The sequence below is a fragment of the Ptychodera flava genome, chromosome 7, assembly GCF_041260155.1.
Source record: "Ptychodera flava strain L36383 chromosome 7, AS_Pfla_20210202, whole genome shotgun sequence".
In the NCBI taxonomy this organism is placed as follows: domain Eukaryota; kingdom Metazoa; phylum Hemichordata; class Enteropneusta; family Ptychoderidae; genus Ptychodera; species Ptychodera flava.
This window is the reverse complement of record NC_091934.1, coordinates 35,311,143-35,320,480: the sequence shown is the minus strand read 5'-3', so window position 1 is coordinate 35,320,480 and position 9,338 is coordinate 35,311,143. Positions and strand designations below refer to the sequence as shown.

Sequence of the window (9,338 nt, the reverse complement as noted above, 5' to 3'; positions counted from 1 at the left end):
ATATTTAAATTGTAGGTGGAAGCACCCATAGTAAGCTAAAACTCAATCATAGGCTACACCCTGACTTACGTGACGTAACATCTTTGAAGCATGCGCATTCGCTTATTTCAAGTTGGTAGGTTGTTATAATGACAGTGGTTTCGAGTTTAAATACTTTCGTTGAGTTGTTATGACGACAGGATAGGAGCATAAGGATCTAGATGAGAAAGTCTAGTTCAAAAATCAATCTTTATTTTGTTCGATTTGAAATAATCGGTAACTACTCTGAAATTGAAGCACGCACGTAAAATTAAACAAAATATTGTACAAACTCTGTGATTAATTTTACATCATATCGGTCTTCAGTATAATTTTTCAAGAACTTGAAAATGTCCACTGAATAATTGAAAGATGCACCTAAAATTTGAAATCTAACTCTACAAAATAAAAAAATCCCCTTGATATCAAACATTTACTGGAATTCAGAGGCATGTGGAATGTAATTGCGAGTCAACTGTCAATCATACAATGTATGACTACAGTTACAGACTCGGGATAGAGGTGGTATAACTTTCCGTAAAAGTTGAAGTGGGCGTACCCCTGGCGGGACTCGAACCCGCAATCTTCGGTTCACACGCATGATGTTAGGAGACCGACGCCTTCTCCGTTAGGCCACAGGGGCTACGGAATGTAGACTGTTGAGTCAAATACTCAAGAGGCTTGTCAATAAAACTACCTTTAATCCGGTATTTAAATATTAATATGATATTTCGTGTCGTTCCTTGACCTCGAATAAACCAGTTGAAATATTTAACCGTATACTTAAGATAAACAAGGACAGGACAGAAACAATCAGTCAAAGAATTAATGGGACGCCCCTATGTTCTCCCCATGAACACATTGAACAAGGTTTGGAGGAAGTTCGAAGTGCGTAGAAAGAGGTGATGATACCTCTTGTGGTGTACCGCAAAACACGAATAATTCGATATCATAAGAGAAATAGATATGACCATTACTTTCATGTATTTAAACTGACTTCAGTACTGGGGAGGACAGTAGGTACATCCCTACGTTTCGTTTCATCACATTTCAACAATTGTCGTCAGTCTGTTTGATTAACTGAAGACTCCGTCAAGTAATGGTCAATTGTCAAGTGACTATTCTTTTAGTATATTATGTTGCATGATACAAAACAAGATACAATTTTGAAAACGTCATTGCTTGATTATTAACATTATGGTGCGTGTAATGGACTTTCGCGAACGTTCATAGCTTTGATAAAGGCTGTAGCTGAAAAGCATTAGTTAACGAGAAACGCAACGAAAAGTTTTTTGCGTGAACACTTTTGAGTAAGTATTCAATTTTCTCTTGATCTGAGAGAGCAAATATTAATCGGGATGCTGATGTCAGTAAATCGATCATTCGATTAACCTATAAATCAGGAAAAAAAATGCAAACATACAGTGCAGTCTTCTCATTTGCCCCCTCCCCCACCCTATGGCATTGATCTGATCAGAAGTTTCTTGTTGCTGTATCTCGGGGAAAACGCCGAGTATTGACAATGTTCGTATGGTTGTGAGGAGCGTATGGAATAGTCAAATTCCGTTCCAGGTCACACAGTAATGATGTTAGTACACTCATTTTCATCACTTATCGTCTTACGCCGACAATTGTCAGTGAGATCTGTTCCTATTCTCAAGGGTAGTCTATAGACCTGAAAAATTCATACTCTGCTCTGCATGCAGATTCAATAATTTAGTTGCAATATTAATGCGTCGGGGATGGGTTGGGGGGTGGGGGTCAAAGCTAGTCAATTTCACGCTTCTTAAAGCTGGTCTATTTCATTCGCTTGGCTGACGTAATACTACTTCCGAGATACAAGGAAAGGTATGTTTTCGCATTGTGTTCAATGTCACGGTCATAATTATGTTACGTCTCGACTTTGTTTGTGCGCGTCTTGACTTGATCATGTTTTGAACAGTGTTGCAAATGTTAAAACAAAGAAACACGAAATTGGATTTTCAAGCCACTATTGATAGTTTTTGCAGTTGACAAAGACAGGAGATGCGATCTTTCCTGCAGAGACTGAGAATTCGTGAAATAAATGAAGTGCTCGATATGTTAGACTCCTACAAATCCTAGACATGATCCAGCACTAATTCACGAATAATTGATATGTCAGAGGTCAGATTTCCCCATTGTGGTAAAATTTCAACCAATCTGTTGCCATGGAAATGATTACAAATCCATGAAAAATTTGATTATTAAAACTCAAGACGGAGTGTGTATTTCATAAACCCAGGGCTAAATTTCTACATGGTAATAAAGCTGGACTTACTTGATACGGTTTCACTGAATTTCATTTTATGGGAAACTAAATTAAATAGGGTCTTCAGAAAATGGGATCAAAGTGTAAACGACTGTACATGCTTGAGGTCCATGCGAAAACTAAAGATATGGAAAAGGTCGAATATTCCATGAGCATTTTTCGGTTTTTCGTTTCTCTTTTATTCTGAGGTTTCTATTTCCGGGCATAAGAAGAATTCTTATTCCAAGGTTCAATGGCGGATGGAATCCCAGCACTATTTTAATTTTTTTTCGAACGTTCTGTTGTTCTCTGCTAAAAGAATTCAAGACTTTTGCTTTGCAGCGTATTTTTCAATAGGGCATCTAAAAATTACTATCGAGGAGATAAAAACTGATTGCTGGTTCGCAGAAATCGATTGCAATACAAAATACCATGCTGTGTGGACATATACAGAGACACAGGAGCACAAATCTCCAGACAGATGTCTTTAATTAGACAGTGAGGGCGCTTCATTTTGGACAAAGAAATTATCATCCCGCCATGAACAATGGCTTACATTGTAAGTTCTAGGTACTGGCGAAGCGATACGTTAGGTTTTAATCAAATTGGTAAATAAATATTGCAAAAACTGTAAGCTTATACATAAGGCCAAAGTAATTAAATTCTTTTTTTTTTATTTTCACTTTATTTCGGACTAAATCAGTCCATATAATACATGATTCACGTGTAGAAAAATTTACAAAAATATGATTTTCTGTGTTGGTAGAGAAAGACAAAATCAAAGGTACAGGGAATCGATCCACAATTTACAAATATCAGAGATGAAATAAAGACGATCATGTACCAGCCTAACGATCATATTTTCACTTCTCAATAAGCGTGTCATAAAACCATACATTTGTTTTCTACGAAGTGCATCGAAGTTGTACAAATTATTGGTAACAACATTTCACTTGCGCTACTCCGTTTGTCAAATCCTAGAAATATCCTAGCCGCATTGTTGTAGGCGACCCTCAACTTTCTCAGGGCACTGGCAGTATGGTTAAACCAGAGGTGTGCCCCATACAATTGATGACAATAAATCTTAAATATCGTACATTTAACATCAAAAGAACATGAGCAGAATTTCCTGAGAAGCATATTAGCTGAAACGTAGAACGATCTTTTCTGTCGTTCAATGTCAGCATCGTCTCTGAAGTGGGTTGTTAATATATAACCAAGATACTTTTTGTTCTCTACGAAAACAAGTTTAACACCATTAAGATATACCGTGGGCCAACGAACAGTACTTGCCTTGTCAGTAGTGACACATAAACATTCAGTCTTTCCAGTATTAAAAGTAATGTCGTAAATATCACCATAATTACTACATATATTTACCAGCTTCTGTGTCCCTTTGACAGAGGGACTCAACAAACAAATATCGTCAGCATATATGAGGTGGTTTACGAAGCAACCCCCTACATAACACCCTGTTAAAGAATTTGTAAGTCGTGTACTTAACTGATCAACATAAACATAAAGAGTTTTGGTGATAAAACTCCCCCTTGTTTCACACCGTTAGAAACTGTGAAACCAGATGAAACACAGTCGCCCCAACGAATAAAATACACTGAGTTCTATACCAAACAAGGAGAAATCTAACAATAAGGTCGGAACTTTACGGGAAATCAACTTCTTTAAAAGTGACCAATGATTTACTCGATCAAATGCTTTAGATGCATCTAAGAAAGTTACAATGACATTACTTTCCATGTTTCCTATAGTAGTTGATAACTTCCTTTAAAACGAAAAGACACATATCAGTTGAATGTCCTTTCTTGAAGCCAAACTGGAAAGGCGAAGTTTCTAGAAACGACTCAATTTTACTCAAATAACAACTTCCATTATCTTAGAGGCAATGTTCGATAATGCTATCGGACGATAGTTGTTTATACTACTTATATTACTATTCTTATCTTTGATAATCGGGACTAAAATAGTTTCAGAAAGTCTGTTTGGACATACACCGTGAACCAACATTGCTGTAAAGCACATACTAAGCAAAACTGACACTTTGGTACTAGCAAGAATAAAGTGTTCTGCTGAAAGTGAATCAGGACCAGCAGATTTACCCTTTTGTAATTTACTAATGGCACACTGAATGTCATAAGGAGAAACAAGAATTGCATTATCAATTACACAATCATCTATCATATCCAAAACAAACTTCTGATCCCTGTTATTATGCACATCATTAAAGAGGTTACAATAATGTTCCCGCCCACATTTCGGCGATATTTGAATCTCCACAGCAGCCGTTGACGCTGCTGGGCCTGGATGGAGTCTTAGCATTAATCTTGTTAACTGAACGCCAGAATTGGCGTTGATCACCACAACGGAGACTTTTTCCAGCAGTATCAGCAATAATTTGACTTTTGTTACGTCGACAATCTCTCAACGCATACTTGAAACGGGCATGGGTTCGACGTTTAAAATCAAACAAAGGTCCATGCTTGGGTTTTCCACAATCGCGCCATAATTTAAAGGCATCACGTGCAATTGAATGAACATCCTTAAGATAGTCATTCCAACCAGGAACAATGCGATTCCCATTGATTTTAACGCCTGGTATCACCTGCGTTCCGGCTGAGTACAGGCAATCAATGATGTTGTCATAGAATTGAGAAATGCTATCAACATGTTCTTTACATTTGCAATGAATATCTTTACAACAAAGCGCATTACTAGGAATATTAATTTTTCCCAGAAGCCTATCAGAGATATCATAGAAAGTGTTACGCTGTTGATCAGTGATCTTAGCCCATTTCATCGTTTGTTCAACTTTACCGGAGTCAGACTTAGGGGTAGATTCTGATGGTAAAATACCAACGTCACAATTTATGCTGAGAGGTAAATGATCTGAAGAGATCGTATCGTACATGACTGAGATAGAATCTATACTTCATGAGCACCATAAGTAGAAATACAATGGTCTATCCAAGACGTAGTGCCGTGCACATCACTGACATAAGTAAATGAATTTTCAGGCAAAACAGCGCAGTCAGAAATACAATAATTGTAATCTTTGCAAAAGCTTTGCAGTGATGAACCGAACAAAGACTTTTTATCAGCATTCCAGTCACCAATAACCATACAGATATGAGAGTTACTAGATTGAACAATACAATGAATTTTCGCCAAATAGTCTAAAAATTCATCATAGTTTTGCGTCCCCGCCCGCCTAGTTTTGAAGGTTTTCATGAAAAGCACACACAGTGTATTTGAATAGGAAATTTTAGGACATAACCGCTTTGCTTTTCTGAACTAAAATTTTGTTACAATTTTTTATTTGCTGCAATCAAATTACATTGTGTTAATTTTCTTGTGTGTGTTTTCAGCCGCTTAGACGCGTACCTTTTCCCAATTAGAGTGGACGCAAAACAGAGAATTTAATTACTTTGGCCTAAGTATTGAGTTTAGTGAAATATTTCCTGTTTTTACATGTGGATATAGTTCATTGAGGGCGCACACTGGTGACGCGTGACTGAGATGAACAATTTCCATTGTCTGGCGAGAGATCGTTATTGGTATTCCATTGTAGTTTCGGGGCATCGCGCTGAAAATTGGATGTGTCACAACAATGACGCAATGCTTTTTATTAATTTGCAAATAAATCGGTCGGAGCTTTAAGGTTTCACGAGCATCGAAGAGGGGCATATCCCGGGGCGGTACTTTAGGGGTGTGTGGTTGCACGTTGAATACCCTGGCCCATTTTAGACCTAAAATCTCTTTATTTTAGGACTCAATTTTGGACCTCTACGAACTTTGACCCAGGTCAAAAGTCATAGTTTCGAAATTTGCAGAACGTTATCTGGTGAAAACCAAGCATTTGCATGACCAGATACCGTAAACCCTACCTTATTTATGTTGTTGCTGTACTCTTACTGCCGAGCCATGATTTGCCAAAACGTTTCTAGAAATACTAAAAATTTTGGTGAAAGGACATATCTCTCACTCTAACAAAATTTGGTCTAGTGTTTGACAATCATCAGTTATCAGTAATTATAGTCTGACTGTTTTTAGCATTCCGAACCACAAGAAGCCCAGAAGTTCGTCCGTATAAAGCACTAGCCATGGCCGATTGTGGTGTCATGATAAATACTTGGAGTAGTAGAGCTACTTTGTTTCGATATTTCCTAATGGCCAAAAATCTTCCCAATGTGCAGTTCTGCCAATCAGTGACGGCGTCTTATGTTATGACCTCATATTTCACCATTTTGTTTTACCGTGTGTCGAGTGGGATTAGCCAAAGTAATTAAATTCTTTGTTTTGGCGTCCCCACCCGCTTAGGTTTTTAAGGTTTTCATGAAAAACACACACAGTGTATTTGAATGGGAATTTTAGGGCATGACCGCTTAGCTTTTCTGAACTAAAATTTTTGTTACAATTTTTTATTTGCTGTAATCAAATTACATTGTGTTAATTTTTCTTGTGTGTGTTTTTTCAGCCGCTTAGACGCGCACCTTTTCCCATTTAGAGTGGACGCTAAACAAAGAATTTAATTACTTTGGCCTTACCTTGTCTCGAGGGGGGGGGGGGGGTCACCTGAAAGTTGGAACAGGGGGTCACAATATTTTCTTATGTTGGAATAGTTTTGGATCAGTTTCAATGGACCAGTATAATGATATTTTAAATTCACCGTTTACCATTGAGGAGGTGATGAAAAGTATTAAAAGTTTGAAGTCAGGAAAGTCACCCGGTTCTGATGGTGTTCCACCAGAGTTTTTTAAGTGTTGTTGTGATGAATTGTGTAATTTACTTTGTATTCTTTTCAATGGCATTTTCAGTTCAGGAAAATTTCCGAGGGCTTGGAGGGAAGGCATTATTTTTCCAATATTCAAAAAGGGGGCACGTGATTCAGCTTGTAATTATCGTGGTATTTCTTTACTCTCTGTAACAGGCAAAATTTTTGCTAGAATGTTGTACAATAGGCTTTGTAAATGGGATGCGACATGTCAATATACAAGGGAAGAACAAGCAGGTTTCAGAGCTGGGTACTGTACAATAGACAACATTTTTATAATTAACACACTCATACAAAAATATTTAACAACTAAGAGGGGGCGTTTTTATTGTGCTTTTGTAGATTTTGAAAAAGCGTTTGACAGAGTAAATAGAATAGCAATGTTTTTCAAACTTGGCAATGCCGGTATTACAGGGAACATGTATCGTATACTACATTCTATGTATCAAGAAGTGAAGGCCAGCGTTTTAACCCCCTCTGGTTTAACAGATTTTTTCGATTGTCCTGTCGGTGTGAAACAAGGTTGCATCCTGTCTCCTTTTCTGTTTTCTTTCTTCATCAATGATTTACATAATGAACTCCGTGCAGATCATATTTTGGGTGATGACGTTGGGTGTTCAATTGGTCTTGTCAAACTTTTCTATTTATTATTTGCCGATGATCTTGTTTTACTATCTTATAACGCTATTGGATTACAGAGACTACTCTCAAAATTAAAGTCTTATTGTGATAAATATAAATTAAGGGTTAATCTAAGTAAGACCAAAGTTGTAGTTTTCAGGAACGGTGGTATACTTAGAAGTTACGAAAAATGGTTTTATGGAAGTTGTGTCGTTGAAACCGTTCCATACTATGTATATCTTGGTTTAAAGCTTTCATCAAGAGGTATTTGGTCAAGAGCTGTGGAACAGCTAGCCGATCAGGCAACAAAAGCTCTCCATGCTCTGATGATAAATGTAAAGAAATTAGGTCATGTACCCTTAAATTGTATGTTTTAAGTTATTTGATACAAAAATTCTACCAATTCTACATTACGGTTGTGAGATATGGGGTTATATTGAAGCGCCAGCAATAGAAAATGTTCACATTAAGTTTTGTAAATTTTTGCTTTCATCACAGTCATTATATATTCATGCTTCGATAAGAGGAGAAATGGGTCGTTCAACTTTGAGAGCTATCCGTTTAACTAGAGTTATCAAATACTGGTTAAGAATTTTAAAGATGAACACAAATCGTTATGTTTTTCATTGCTACCATCTCCAATGTAAATTAGCTGATTCAAATAAGGAGTGTTGGGTAAAGCATGTGAAAGCAATTCTATTTTCATACGGGTTTGCTGAAGCATGGTATATCAAGGGGTTGGAAATGAACTTTTATTTGTTAATAGCTTTCGTCAACGTTGCTTAGATATTGACTTCCAAAATTGGAGTGACGAAATAAATTCGTATACTAAATTGAGTAATTATAAATTATTTAAAACAAGTTTAGTTGCTGAACAATATCTTAAGATTGAAATGAAATCCATTTTCCGCTTGACACTGTTCAAATTTAGAGTTTCCGCTCACCCGTTGATGGTAGAGAAGGGTAGACACCTTGGTTTACAGTTCAATGAGAGAAAATGTCCAGTATGTCTTGATGCTGTTGAAGACGAATTCCATTTTCTTTTTGTTTGTCCACTGTATAATGACCTTAGAACTCAGTACATTCCTAGTTTTTACACGCAGCAACCTCTGTCACAGTATAAATTATTGCACTCATGAATAACACAAAGCCAGACATCATCAGAAACTGTGCTCGATATCTGTTTTATGCTTTTCAAAAGAGGGCTTCCTCTATGAATGAATAGGAATGTGTCTAAATTTCTTGTTGGTACTTTTTGTATGATATTGCATGATGTTAAGTTCAAAGTTCACCGTTTTGTTCTTTTAAGGTGAACCCCTGACCTCACTAGTTTTTCTGTGTAATTGGTTATTATTGTACTAAGGGCCGGTGGCCTATAGTGCTTTGGAATAAAGATTATTATTATTAAATGTTGGAATAGTGGGTAAGCCACTTTTTGATGTCCGCAAAAAATATCCAACCCCAGGCCGAAGAAACTGACCAGTCCCGTAGTAGATATAATGGTTGGTAGAAAGTGATGAGACAATCGGGGATACTTGAGAAAAACTAACAGAATGGCAGATAGGAGAAAGCCACTTTTTCAATGGTATTAAATTACAATTTCTTGAGCGCAGGCATAGTATCTTTTGACGTTGAACTTGAACT

At 37.0% G+C, this 9,338-nt stretch overlaps 1 non-coding gene across 1 annotated transcript; it reads right to left on the bottom strand.

Moving 5' to 3' along the window:
* Positions 1-574: 574 nt before the first annotated feature.
* On the bottom strand, positions 575-661 carry Trnar-ccu (transfer RNA arginine (anticodon CCU)). Its single transcript is given in 2 exon segments — positions 575-610; positions 625-661. It is a non-coding gene; the product is annotated as a tRNA-Arg (tRNA).
* Between the last annotated feature and the right edge of the window lie 8,677 nt (positions 662-9,338).